The 13,801-nt window shown below is 36.8% G+C and overlaps 1 pseudogene across 1 annotated transcript in view; it reads right to left on the bottom strand.

The window, feature by feature from the left end:
• The window catches only part of LOC308338235 (elongation factor 1-alpha 1-like), a 68,783-nt pseudogene extending 56,335 nt beyond the window's left edge, over positions 1-12,448 (bottom strand). The window contains exons 1-2 of the transcript in view: positions 12,347-12,448; positions 9,781-9,905 (exon numbers count right to left, since the gene is read on the bottom strand). The product of the transcript in view is annotated as an elongation factor 1-alpha 1-like (transcript). The remainder of the gene's footprint in view (positions 1-9,780; positions 9,906-12,346) is intronic.
• Between the last annotated feature and the right edge of the window lie 1,353 nt (positions 12,449-13,801).

Genomic DNA, 13,801 nt, shown 5'->3' with positions numbered 1-13,801 from the left:
TTGGGTGGAAAGCCATCAGAGGGTTTGGAGCAGAGAAGTAAGAGGATCTAGCCTACTTGGTTGCATGCTGAGGTCTGGCAAAGAGAAAAAATAAAGACAAGTAATAAAAATATGTAGATAATTCAGGAAAGAGCAAATGATGCTTTGGCAAGGGGCTTATAGTAGGGATTGTGATAATGGAGGGTTCTGAATATATACTGTGGTGGAGACAGGAAGTTTTCTTAACCAACTTCCTGATAGATTTTCCTAAGCTATCTCAAGTGGTGCACGCTTGTCACTAACTAATGTAGAATGTGGGTGGAGTATATTTAGAGGAGAAGGTCATACACTCAATTTGAAATGAGTTTTTACTAATGGGTGTGCTGAGTGTAATAGCTGGTAGTTGGAATTACAAGTCTGGAATTCATAGGAGAAGATCAGGCTGCCCCACAAATTTGGGAGACATCAGCATACAGATGCTATTTAAAGCTAGGCTCCTGGGTAAGATCAGAAAAAGAGAAGAGTAAATGCAAAAGGGTAGAAGTCCACAGAGTGAGTCCTAGATTACCTAGAAGGCAAGGAGATGAGGGAAAACCAGATGAAGAAACTGAGAAGTATCCCTCAGCGAAGGGGAAGAAAAAAACAGAGTATGATATCCTTCAGGTCAAGTAGAGGAAATATTTCCAAGAGGAAGGAGTGATTGATTATGCAAAGTATTAGTGTTACATCAAGTAAGATAACTAAGAATTATTCATCAGACCTACCATCATGGAGGGCTTATATGAATTTGATAAGAGTGATTTCTGCAAAGTGTTACTGTGAAAGCCCTATTGGCATGAACCCAGGGGAAATGGGAGACTAGTTGACTGCAATGAGGATGTCTCTTTACTCTTGAAACAAGTTTTCTTGTAAAGGGGAAGAGAGAAATGATTGCTGAAAGGGATATTGAGTTAAGGGAATGACAGCATGTGTGACCAGGAGTGGGAATGATGCATTAAAACAGGAAATTATGAATTACGATTTCTGCTTCCACAGGTAAGAAGCTTGGTGATTGCCACTTCATCCTAATAACAAGTGTAACTCTGAACAGACTGAAAAATCAGCAACTCCTCTAGGACCTATAAAAGAGGAGGACACCAGATAAACCACTGAACCCAATATTGGAGAGATACGGAAATACAGAGAATAACGACTCACTGGAGCAGAGACTCACACAGGAAAACCACTGCAGGAATCAGTGCCAGGGTAGAGAAACCTCAAAATGTAATTGAACAACCAGAGACTTAGTATGGACAATTCTAACAGTTAAAAACTCTAGCAGCGACCTAGTCATAGAGAGGGCCCCCCAATACTGTGAAATTTACCTACAGGAACTCAACCAGATTCCCACAGTAAATAATAAAGAAACATCCCTTCAAGCATCTGTCCAGGAGGAGAAAAGGAAGCACTTTGAAATAACAGGAGCACTCTTCTTCTTAACAAGGTCGGCCCTCAAGGGAAACTAATTAACCAGAACCTAATCTGTTGGTGTTTTATCAGAGCCTAATTGACCTGGGGGAAGGGAAATACCCAACTCCAGCCCACTCTATCCATCCTCTCCCACCTGAGGGGAGAGACAATAAACTGAGAAACACTCGTAAAGTTCATAGTCCAGAGTCACAGCCTCACTAAAAGACTGAGACCTATCATAGAACTATATAAAGCTTCCTCTCTCCTCACACCTCACCTCCACATTACTAAAGTCCTACTTACAGCAGTTTCTTTTGCCCAGAACATCATGCCTGGCTATCAAAAAAAAAAAAAAAATTATAAGACATACCCAAATGCAAAAAAACCCCGAACAAAACCAAACAAAACCAAAACCCCACATGTTGAAGAGACAGAACAATCCTGAAAACCAGACACAACGGGGATATTGGAAGTATGAGACGAGGAATTGAAACAAGTATGCTAAAGGCTAGAATGGAAAAAGTAGACAACATGCAAGAACAGAGGGGCAATGTGTGCCGAGATATGGAAATTTTAAGAACCAAAAAGAAATTCTAGAGATGAAAAAAATACCATAACAGAAATAAAGAATGTCTTTGAAAGGCTTAGAAGCAGAGCAGAGAAGAGAATCTCTTAGCTTGAAGATATCTCAATAGAAACTTCAAATACTGAAATGCAAAAAGACAAAAGACTAAAAAACAGACAAACAAAAAACCCAGAACAGAATATCCAAGGACTGTGGGACAACTCCATAAGGTGGAGCATATACACAGTGGGAGCATCAGAAGGAGAAGGAAGAGAAAAAGGAACAGAAGAAATGTTCGAAATAATAATGACTGAGAAATATCCCAAATTAATGTCAGACACCAAACCAGAGATCCCGGAAGCTTAGAGAACACAGAGCAGGATAAATGCTAAATGCAAAATGCAAAACAAAACAAAACAAGACACCACCACCAACAACAACAACAACAAATTCTACACCTAAATCTATAATTTTCAAATTACAAAAAAACAAAGCTAAACATAAAAGTTCTGAAAGAGGTTAGAGGGAAGAAAAAACACCTTACCCATAGAAGAACAAAGATAAATACATCTTTCTCAGAAACTATGCAAGCAAGAAGAGAATAAACTAAAATAGTAAAAGTATTGAGAGAAAAAAACCCCCACCAATCTAGAATTCTGTATCCTAAAAAATTATCCTTTAAAAGTGAAGAAGATTATCTCAGACAAAAAATGAGGGAATCTGTTGTCAGCAGACTTGCCTTGCAAGAAAGTTAAAAGTATTTTATTTATTTATATAAAGTATATAAAACTTGGATCAACACAAAGAAAGGAAGGGCATCAAGGAAAGATTAAGGGTAAATGAAAAAACTTATTTTTCTTATTATTAATTGATCTAATAGTTAAATTTTGTTCAAAATAACAACAGTAACAATATACTCTGGGTATGCGTATGTGTTCATCATATCTGTATACTTACATATATATATATAAATGAAATGAATGGCAACAATGATACAAGAGGAGGAAAAAAGAGGATTGTTTTGGTATTATAGGGTACTCAGACTACCTGGGAAGTGGTATTTTTTATTTTATTTTAATTTGTTTACTTTTAATTTAATTTAAGTTCTAGTATAGTAAACATGTAGTGTTTATATTAATTTCAGGTGTACAATATAGTGATTCAATGATTTCATATGACAACTAATACCCATCAGGACAAATCCCCATCACCTATTTCACTAATTTACTCATCCCCCTAACCCCCTCCTCTGTGGTAACAATCATCAGTTTGTTCTCTATAGTTAAGAGTCTACTTCTTGGTTTGCCCCTCCCCTTTTTCTGTTTTGCTCTTCTGTTTTGTTTCTTAAATTCCACATATGAATGAGATTATACAGCATTTGTCTTTCTTTGACTGACTTATTTTGCCTAACATAATACTCACTAGCTCTGTCCATGTTGTTGTGAATGGCAACATTTCATTCTTTTTTGTTGCTGAATAATATCCCATTGTCTATATATACCACCTCTTCTTTATCCATTCATATGGTGGAATATTATTTGAAGGGTTTGTATTATTTGTAATGTATATTGTAAACTCTAAGGCAATTACTAAAAAAATTTTTAAAAAAAGCATAACCGATATGCTAAGAAAGGAAAGAAAATGGAAATATAAAATGTTCAATTAAAATCACAGAAGGCAGAAAAAGAGTAGGAGATGGAAACAAAGAATGGAGCAACAGATAGAAAACAGTAACAAATAAAGCAGATATTAATCTAACAATATTAGTAACCAGTGTGAACATTAACAGTCTAAATACACCTATTAAAAGACAGAGATTGTCATGTAACAGGTTCAATTTTTCAACAATCCTTAATGTGTATGCATCTAACAACAGAGCATCAAACTACACATGGAAAAAAAAAGATAGAACTGCAAAGAGAAATAGATAAATTCACTAGTATAACTGGGTATGTCGACATTGCTCTATCAGAAATGGACAAATCCAGCAGGCAAATAATCAGTTAGGACATAGTTGAACTCAACAATCCCAGTCATCCAGTGGATATGACATTTACACACTACTTTATCTAACAATACACATCTTTTCCAATTCATGTGGAACATTCACCAATGTAGGTGATATTGCAGGCCACAAAACATGCCTTAACAAATTTAAAAGAAGAGAAATCATATAATATCTGTTCTCAAATCATAATGAAATTAAACTAGAAATCCAACACAGAAAGATAACTGAAAAATCCCCCAAGTATGTGGAGATTAAATAAGACACTTCTAAATAAGACATGGGTTAAAAAAAAAAATCAGAGAAATTTAAAAAATATTTTGAACTAAAGGAAATTGAAAGCACAACTTACCAAAACTTGTAGTGAAAACATTGCTTAGATGGAAATATGTAGCACTGAATGCACATATTAGAAAAAAGATCTAAAATCAACCATTCAAGCTTCCACATTAGGAAACTAGAAAAAGAGGATCAAATTAAATCCAGAGCAAGCAGAAGAAAATAAATAAGAACTAATGCTGAAATCAATTAAATTAAAAATAGGAAATCAATAGCAAAAATCAATGAAACTAAAAGCTAGCCCTTGAAAAGATCAATAAAATCCCTAAGCCACTAGCCAGACTGACAAAGAAAAACAGAGGACATAAACTACTAACATCAGAAATGAAAGAGGGAACATCAGTACACATTCCATAGAAATTATGAGAAAAATGAAGGAATACTGTGAACAACTTTATGTCCATAAATTTAATAACTTAAATAAAATGAACATTTCTTGAAAAACACAATTTGCAAAAACTCACTCTATAAGCACTAGACAATTTAATTAGGCCCCCTATCTGTTAAAGAATTTGAACCAACAATTAATAACTTTGCCAAAAGCAAAACACTAGGCTCAGAAGGATTTACTAGTGAATTCTACCAAATATTTAAGGACACAATTATGCTGATAATATATAATCTCTTTCAGAGCACAGAAACAGGGGGAATACTTTCTAACTCATTCTATGAGGCCACCATTATTCTACTATAAACAAAGAAAACTCAAACCAGTATCTTTGATGAATACAGATATAAAAAGCCTCAACAAAATATTATTGAAATATTAAATCCAACATTAAGGAAAAAGAATTATACAACATGACTAAATTTTTCTCATGACCAGCTTTATCTCAAGTATGCAAGGCTGGTTCAACATTCAAAAAACAATGTACTCCATCACATCAACAGGCTATAGAAGAAAACTCACATGATTATATCAATAGATGTAGAAAAACATTTGATAAAATTCAACACCCATTCTTAATAAAACCTCTCTGCAATCTAACAACAGAAGGGAGCTTTCTTAACTAGATAAAGAATGTCTACAAAAGTCCTATAGCAAACATCATGATTAATGGTGAGAAACTCAAAGCTTTCCATTAACATCAGGCATAAGATAAGAATATCCCTTCTCACCACTCTTTTTCAACATGTTACTAGAAGTTCTTGCCAATGGCAATAAAAGAAAATAAAAAGGATACAAATCTGAAGAGAATAAGTAAAAAAAAAAAATCCTTGTTTACAAATGACATAATCATTTATTTAGAAAATCTGAAAGAACTGAGAAACAAAAACCCAAAAAACCTCGTGGAACTGGCAAACAATTATAGCCACATCACTAAAAAACCAATATACAAAAGTCAATTGCTTTCCTATGTACCAGCAATTAACAAGTTAATGCTGAAATTGAAAACAAGATATCACCGAGGCACTTGGGTGACTTGGTCAGTTAAGCATCTGACTCTTGGGTTTGGCTCAGGTCATAATGTCAGGGTTGTGCGATTGAGCCCTACTTCTGGCTCCATACACATGAGGGAGTCTCCTTGAAAATTCTCTCCCTCTGCCCCAAACCTGACTCTCCCTCTCTTAAATAAAGAAATAAATCTTTTTAAAAAACCCACAATACCGTTTATATTAACATCCAAAAATTAAATTCTTTTGTATAAATCTAACAAAATATGTACAAGTTCTGTATGAGGGGAACTACAACACTATGGTGAATGAAATCAAAGAATAGCTTAATAAATGGAGAGATATTCCATGTTTATGAGTGGGGATACCCTAATTGTAAGGTTGTCTCTACTTCCTAACTTGATCTATATATTCAATACATTCTAACCAAATTTCATCAAGTTACTTGTAGATTTTGACAAGCTTATTCTAAACTTTATTATGGAGTGGCAAAAGACCCAGGATAGCCCACGCAATATTGAAGGAGAAGAAGAAAGTTGGAAGATCTCTGAAAATGGAGCAAAGGTGCTACAATGGAGCAAAGACAGACTTTTGAACAAATGGGTCTGAAACAACCGGACATCCACAAGCAAAACAAAACCAAAGTAAAAACAAAAGTAAACTCATCCTTACACTCCTTACAAAATTAACTCAAAATGGATCACAGACCTATATGTGAAAGGCAAAGCTATAAAACTCATGGAAGATAACAGGTGAAAACCTAGATGACCCTGGGTATAGCAATAGTTTTTTAGATATAACACAAAAGGCACAATTCATGAAAGAAAGAATTGATGAGCAGGACTTCATTAAAATTGAAAACTTCTGCTCTGTGAAAGTGTCAAGGGAATGAGAAGATGAGCCACAGACTGGGCAAAAATATTTGTGTAACACACATCTGATAAAGGATTGTCATACAAAATATATGAAGAATTCTTAAAACTCCACAATAAGAAAGCAAAAAAAATTTGATTAAAATTTGGGCCAGGGGCACCTGGGTGGCTCAGTGGGTTGAGGCCTCTGCCTTCCGCTCGGGTCATGATCCCAGGGTCCTGGGATCGAGCCCCGCATCGGGCTCTCTGCTCAGCGGGGAGCCTGCTTTCCCCTCTCTCTCTCTGCCTGCCTCTCTGCCTACTTGTGATCTCTCTCTCTGTGTCAAATGAATAAATAAAATCTAAAAAAAAAAAAAAAAATTAAAAAAAAAATTTGGGCCAAAGTCCTTAACAAATACCTCATCAAAGAAAATATACAGATGCTAAATAAGCATATAAGCCATGCTCCATATCACACGTCATCAGGAAATGCAAATTAAAACAATAAGATACCATTACGCACCTATTAGAATGGTCAAAATCTGGAACATTGAGAACACCAAATGTTTGTGAAGATGTGGAGCAACAGGAACTACCATATATTGCTGCTGGGAGACACAATGGTACAACCACTTTGGAAGACAGCTGGACGCTTTCTTATGAAACTAATCATTCACCTACTATATGACCCAGCAGTCATACTCCTTGGTATTTATCCAAAGATGTTGAAAACTTGGGTCCACACAAAAAACTACACATGGGTGTCTATAGAAGCTTTATTAATAATTGCCAAAACTTGGAGGCAACCAAGATGTCCTTCAATAGGTGAATGGATAGGGACACCTAGGTGGCTCAGTTGTTTAAGTGTCTGCCTTCGGCTCAGGTCATGATCCCAGGGTCATGGGACTGAGTCCCGCATCAGGCTCCTTGCTCAGCGTGGAGCTTGTTTCTCTCTCTGCCTGCTACTCCCCACCCCTGACTTGTGCTCTCTCTCCCTCTCTCTATGACAAATAAATGAAAATCTTAAAAAAAAAAAATAGGTGAATGGATAAATACATTGTGGTACATCCAGACAATGAACTATTATTCAGTGCCCAACAAAATGAATTATCAAGCCTTGAAAAAACATGGAGGAAACTTAAATGCATATTACAAGTGAAAGGAGCCAATCTGAAAAGGTTATATATTATTTAATTTAAACCATATGGCATTCTGTAAATGGGGAAACTACTGAAACAAAGGATCATTGGTAAATAGATGATTGGTTGCCAGGGATTGAGGGGAGGGAGGGATGAAGAGGAAGAACTCAGAGGATTTCTAGGGCAGTGAAAATACTCTGTGTGATACCATTGTGGCTGCTTGATATATACATTCATTGAAACTACAGAATGTTCAGGCACCAAGAGTAAATTGTAATGCCAACTAGGGACTCTTGGTGATGATAATCTGTCAATGTAGTTTCATTGGTTACAACAAGAGCACCACTCTGGTGAGTGATACTGACAATGTGGGAGGCTGTGCATCTGCTGGGGCAGGGGGTAAATCTGTGCCTTCACATTAATTTTTTGGTGAAACTCAAACTGCTCAAAAAAATAAGTTCCTATAAAAAATAAAAGAAGAAGAGGTTAAAAAGAAAGAAATGGAAAAAATATACAACGTTACCAATAAACATAAGGCAGCTGGAGTGGCTATACTGATATCAAGTAAGGCAGAAGTCTAGTTAAAGGGTATTACAGAAGAAGGGAATTTCATAATGGTGAATATGTCATTTTTTCAGCCATATACATACATTCCAATCATAAGTATGTATATGGCTAATAATAGTTTTAAAATACACGATGTGACTATTGAATGAACTGAAAGGAATAATATTAAAATTTATACATTCAGTTGGAAATTTTAACACCCCACTCTAAGTAATTGATAGAACAACCGGACAAAGAATTAGCATGCCCATAAATGCTCTGAACAACACTATACACATCCTTGAACTAATTATAATTTATAGAACTCTATACTAGAATACATATTCTACTCAAGTGTACTTTGTACATTCACCAAGATAGACCATACTCTGGGCTGCAAAAAGTTTTGATATGGCAAAAGTTTTGAATGTTTCAGTATGGCTAAAAGACTGAAATTTTATAGACAATGTTCTCTGTTCATAATGCGATTAAATTATAAATTAGTAATAATATCTATATAACCCCAAGCCAAAGAATAAATAAATCACAGAGAGATTAGAAGTTACTTTTTATCTAATAATAATAAAAAGATAAAAGATCAAAATCAGTGGAATTAAGTGTAAACTTGATAGCATTAAATGCTTATATTTGAAAACAGAAAAGGCCTAATGTCAATGATCCATAGGTATACCTTAAGAAGTTAGAAGGGCAAAGTAAATATAATGTAATTAGAAACAAGGAAGTAATAAAGATTAGAGCAGGTATTCATTAAATAGAAAACAAAAATATAATAGGAAAAAAAAAGCTAAAAATTGTTTTTTTGAAAGTATTAATGGAATTGATGTAACCCTAGGTAGACTGGTATGTGTGTGTATGTGTGTGTGAGAGAGAGAGAGAGAGAGAGAGAGAGAAAGACATAAATTACCAATGAAACAAAGTGTGTCAAAAGATATACAGATATTAAATGGTACTAAGAGAATGTTATGAGCAATTTTCTGCCACTAAATCTGAAAACTCAGACTAAATGGGTAAATTCCTTGAAATTTAAAACTTACCAAAAATTGTACATGATGAAACAAAGTCTGAAGATTCATATGCCCCTTAAAATAATTCAAATTTTATAAAAAATTGTTCCACAAAGAAAATTCCAGGTCCAGATTGTTTCAGTGATGAATTTTACCAAACATTTAAGAATGTAATACCATCAATCTTACACAAATATTTTGAGAAAGTAGAGGAGGAAACACCAAGCTCTTTCATTAGGCCAGCCAAATAGTGATATCAAAGCCTGCCAAAGATATTCCAAAAATAAACATGTTACATGCAAATATTCCTCATGAACATAGACACCAAACTTTAAGAAATATATTTGCAAATAAAATCTAGCAATACATAAAATGACAATATATTATGAGCAAACAGGACTTATTTTCAGAAAAGCAGAATTGGTTTAACATTCAACAAACAATCAATATGTAATCTGACATATTAATAGAATTTTAAAAATCATACTGCCATCTCATTAGATGCAGAATGGTATCTGGCACAATCTGAAACTTATTCCAGTAAAAACTTTCATCAGACTGGGAATAGGAGAAATCTTCCTCATTCTGACACAGGGCATCCACGAAAAAAGCCTACAACATCAGGATAAGGATAAAACATTGAGCACATTATCTTCCAATGTCCAATCCCATCAACTTTATTCTGCATTGAACTGGCTGTCTGAGTCAATGAAATACGGTACACTAGGAAAATGAAAGACATCTATTGGAAAGAAAAAATCTTGCTTTATTCTCAGATGACGTCATCATCTACCAAAAAAAAAAAAAAATCCCAAAGAAGCTACAAAAACGACTAGAAATAAATAAATTTGTTAAAGTCAGAAGATAAAATGTCTATATACAAAAGTCAATTGTATTTCTATATGCTAGTAACAAACTTTGAAATTTAATTTCAAAATTAGTGTTTAAAATAACATAAAAAACCAACATACTTTAGAATATATTTTAAAAGTATAGTGCAAGACTCCTACACAAAAAAACTACAAAACATTACTCAATGTAATTAAATGGACTTATGTACCAACAGCATTTTCACAGAACTAAAACAAACAATCCTAAAATTTGTATGGAAACACAAAAGACCTCTAATGGCGAAAGCAATCTTGAAAAAGAGAAATAAAACTGGAGATATCCCAATTCTAGATTTCAAGTTATATCACAAAGCAGTATTAATTAAAACAGTACGGTACTAGTATAAAAACAGACAAATAGATCAATGGGAAAGAACATAAAACCTGGAAATAAGCCCACAATTATATGGTCAATTAGTCTTCAACAAAACAGGAAAGAATATACAATGGGAAAAAGACAGTTTCTTCAACAAATGGTGTTGGGAAAACTGGATGACCACATGCAAAAGAATTAAACTTATCCACTTTCTTTCACCATATATAAATATAAGCTCAAAATAAAGATGTAAATGTGAGACCTGAAACCATAAGAGTCCTTAAAGAGAGCACAGGCAGTAACCTCTCTGACATTGGCCATAGCAACATCTTTCTAGATAAACCCCCTGAGACAAGGGAAACAAAAGCAAAAATAAACTACTGGAACTACATCAAGATAAAATCTTATGCACAGCAAAGGAAACAATCAAAAAACTATACGGCAACCTACAGAATGGGAGAAGATATTTGCAAAGGACATATCTGATTAAGGGTTAGTATCCAAAATATATAAAGAACCTACAAAATTCAACACCCCCAAAACCAGATAATCCAATTAAAAATGGGCAGAAGACACAAACAGATATTTCTCCAAAGAAGACATCCAGATGGCCAACAGACACACGAAAAGATGCTCATCATCAAGGAAGTGCAAATCAAAACTGCAATGAGCTATCCCCTCACACCTGTCAGAATGGTGAAAATCAACAACACAAGAAACAACAGGTGTTGGCAAGGATATAAAGAAAAAAGGAACACTTGTGCATTGTTGATGGGAATGTAAACTGGTACAGCCAGTGTGGAAAACAGTATAGAGGTTCCTCAAAAAGTTAAAAACAGAACTACCCTATGATCCAGAATTACTGATTATTTACCCAAAGAATACAAAAATATAAATTCAAAGGGATATATGCACCTTGATATATGCAGCATGATCTACAATAGCCAAATTATGGAAACAGCCCGAGTGTCCCCTGGTAGATGAATGGATAAAGAAGTAGTGTGTGTGTGTGTGTGTGTGTGTGTGAGAGAGAGAGAGAGAGAGAGAGAGAGACTATTACTCAGCCATCACAAAGAATGAAATCTTGCCATTGGCAACAACATGGATAAAGCTAAATAGTATAATGCCAAGTGAAATAAGTCAGAGAAAGACAAATATATCATTTCACTCATATGCAGAATTTAAGAAACAAAACAAAAGAGTAAAGGGGGGAAAAAGAGAGAGAGAGAGAGAGGCAAACCAGGAAAAGACTGTCAAAGTACAGAGAACAAACCAATAGTTACCAGATGGGAGGAGGGCAGGGGGTTGGGTGAAATAGGCAATGGGGATTAAAGAGTGCACTTATCATCATGAAAAAATAAAATAAAATGATTAAAAAACCCAAGCTTATGTAAATGGAGAGATATACGTATTTATGGATTGGAAGAGTTAATCATTCAAAGATGTCATTTCTTATCCAATTCATCTATGCATTCAATGACATCCTACTGAACATCATTTAAGCAACCATTTCCCAGAGCTATTCGGCACCAAAATCTGCTTTCCTGGAAGCAAATATTGGCATCTCCCAGGACACGAGTTTGAGAAATGCATTAATATTATGAACATTGCGGATATATTTCTCTAAGAAGAGTTTGAAAACAGGGAAAACAGAATTTGCCAGGAGGGGGTAATCTGACAGAGGAGAAGAGGGGAAGAAAGTCGCTAAGGAGAGGCGGGGAGAACATGAGAGAGAAAAGCTGGCTCCTTAAGAGGGCTTTGCTGGCTTCCAAAGTTCACCTAACGTTAGACCTAGACTTCATTGCATGTTTTCCCCCTTTTCTTTGTTTTTATCCAGTCTGCCTAACTTGGAGGGAGGCAGAACTCAGCATCTTGGCTCCAAGCACTCTCTCATTTCTATGACATGTGATCTGTGTGTGGTCTCGAAGTCTCCCGAGGGCAGACGTCATGCCCATTTTAGTCACCTTCGTATTAGCCAGCATCAGGCACAGTAACCACACGGAAGAAGCTTAACGCATTTCTTCACTCCTTCAACCATTTACTCCTCGCATATTTCACGAGCGCTCACAATTCTAGGTCCCCGGGTAAGAGCAGGGGAGCAAAGTCAAGGGCAGCTTTCCCAGACCTTCAAATATCCGTCGACTTCAAGAAGGCGGGAAAGAGAAAAATACCTCCTGCTGATAAACCTCTCGATTTCTCTAGTTTCCACGCATTCCCGTTTCACCGGGGTGTCCTAACAATGGCACGCGGCGGACAGAGCGCGGTCGCGTTTCTCTGCTGTAGGTGAGACCCTAACGCGCCCCGAGGGGGAGCGGCTAGGAACCCCGCAATGAGGAAGCAAGGACACGCACGCGGGTCTCCAGAGAGGAACTCTCGCTTCCGTTCTTCTTCCCTTCAAAATGGTCCCGGAGAAGGATGAAAATGGAGGAGCCCCACCGCGGAGGATTGATGGAGCCTGCCGCCTCCTCGTCCGAGCCCAGGAACGCTGGGAGCGTGAAGTGCTCGCTCACCGTTCCGCAGGCCGCAGCGGGGGCCGCTAAGGCGGCGACGCTTTGTTACCAGGAGAAAGAAGCGCGGCTGCTTTGACAGACGTTTTCTCTGGCGGCTTGCAGAGGATCAGACATTCATCACGCGCTGTTATTTATTTATCGTGTCTTCGACATGGCCCTCCATAGCACAAATGGGAAAAAGCAGTTTCCCTTTCCCCCCGGGAAGGCCAGGGCTGATGAGTCCGTAATTAAAAAGCGGCTCAGCAGCTGACACTCGTGGCTCCCTGAAAAGCTGCAAAAGGGCAGGGGAAACAAAGAAAAAGTTCTTCTTAGGAAGCCAAAGCAAACTCGGGCAGGGCAGGAGGAGATGTGGGCAAACGGGAGGGAGAAAGACCGAGCGGCCGCGGTGGACCGGTAACCTCCTGGGAGTCCGCCTCGCAGAGCATCCATCAGCCAGCAAGTCCGATGTGAGCGAGGGTCCCTAACCTCCGAAGTGCGAGGACTGGATGCCAGGAGGGCGTTTCACCCTTGAAGAGGACGCAGAGTTCATCTCTGCAACGTGAGCTAAAATTAAAACTGTAAGAGAAGTCTCTGAGACCCACTTCCAAAAAAAAAAAAAAAAAAAAAAAAAAAAGACGACGACGACGACAGGGGGAACAGAAAGATAGATGACCTTACTTGCAAATCTGCAATAAACAACACTGAAACCCAGAAAGGATGATAAACTTTCATTTCCACTGGACACAAGAAGAGGGAGACGAAAAGGCTATGCTGAAGCCCAGGAGTGTTGAAGTAGTCCAAAAAGAGCTAAAA

This window comes from Martes martes (genome assembly GCF_963455335.1).
Source record: "Martes martes genome assembly, chromosome: 2".
Taxonomy (NCBI): Eukaryota; Metazoa; Chordata; class Mammalia; order Carnivora; family Mustelidae; genus Martes; species Martes martes.
The sequence above is the reverse complement of the archived record's forward strand: the minus strand, read 5'-3'. Positions and strand labels throughout refer to the sequence as shown.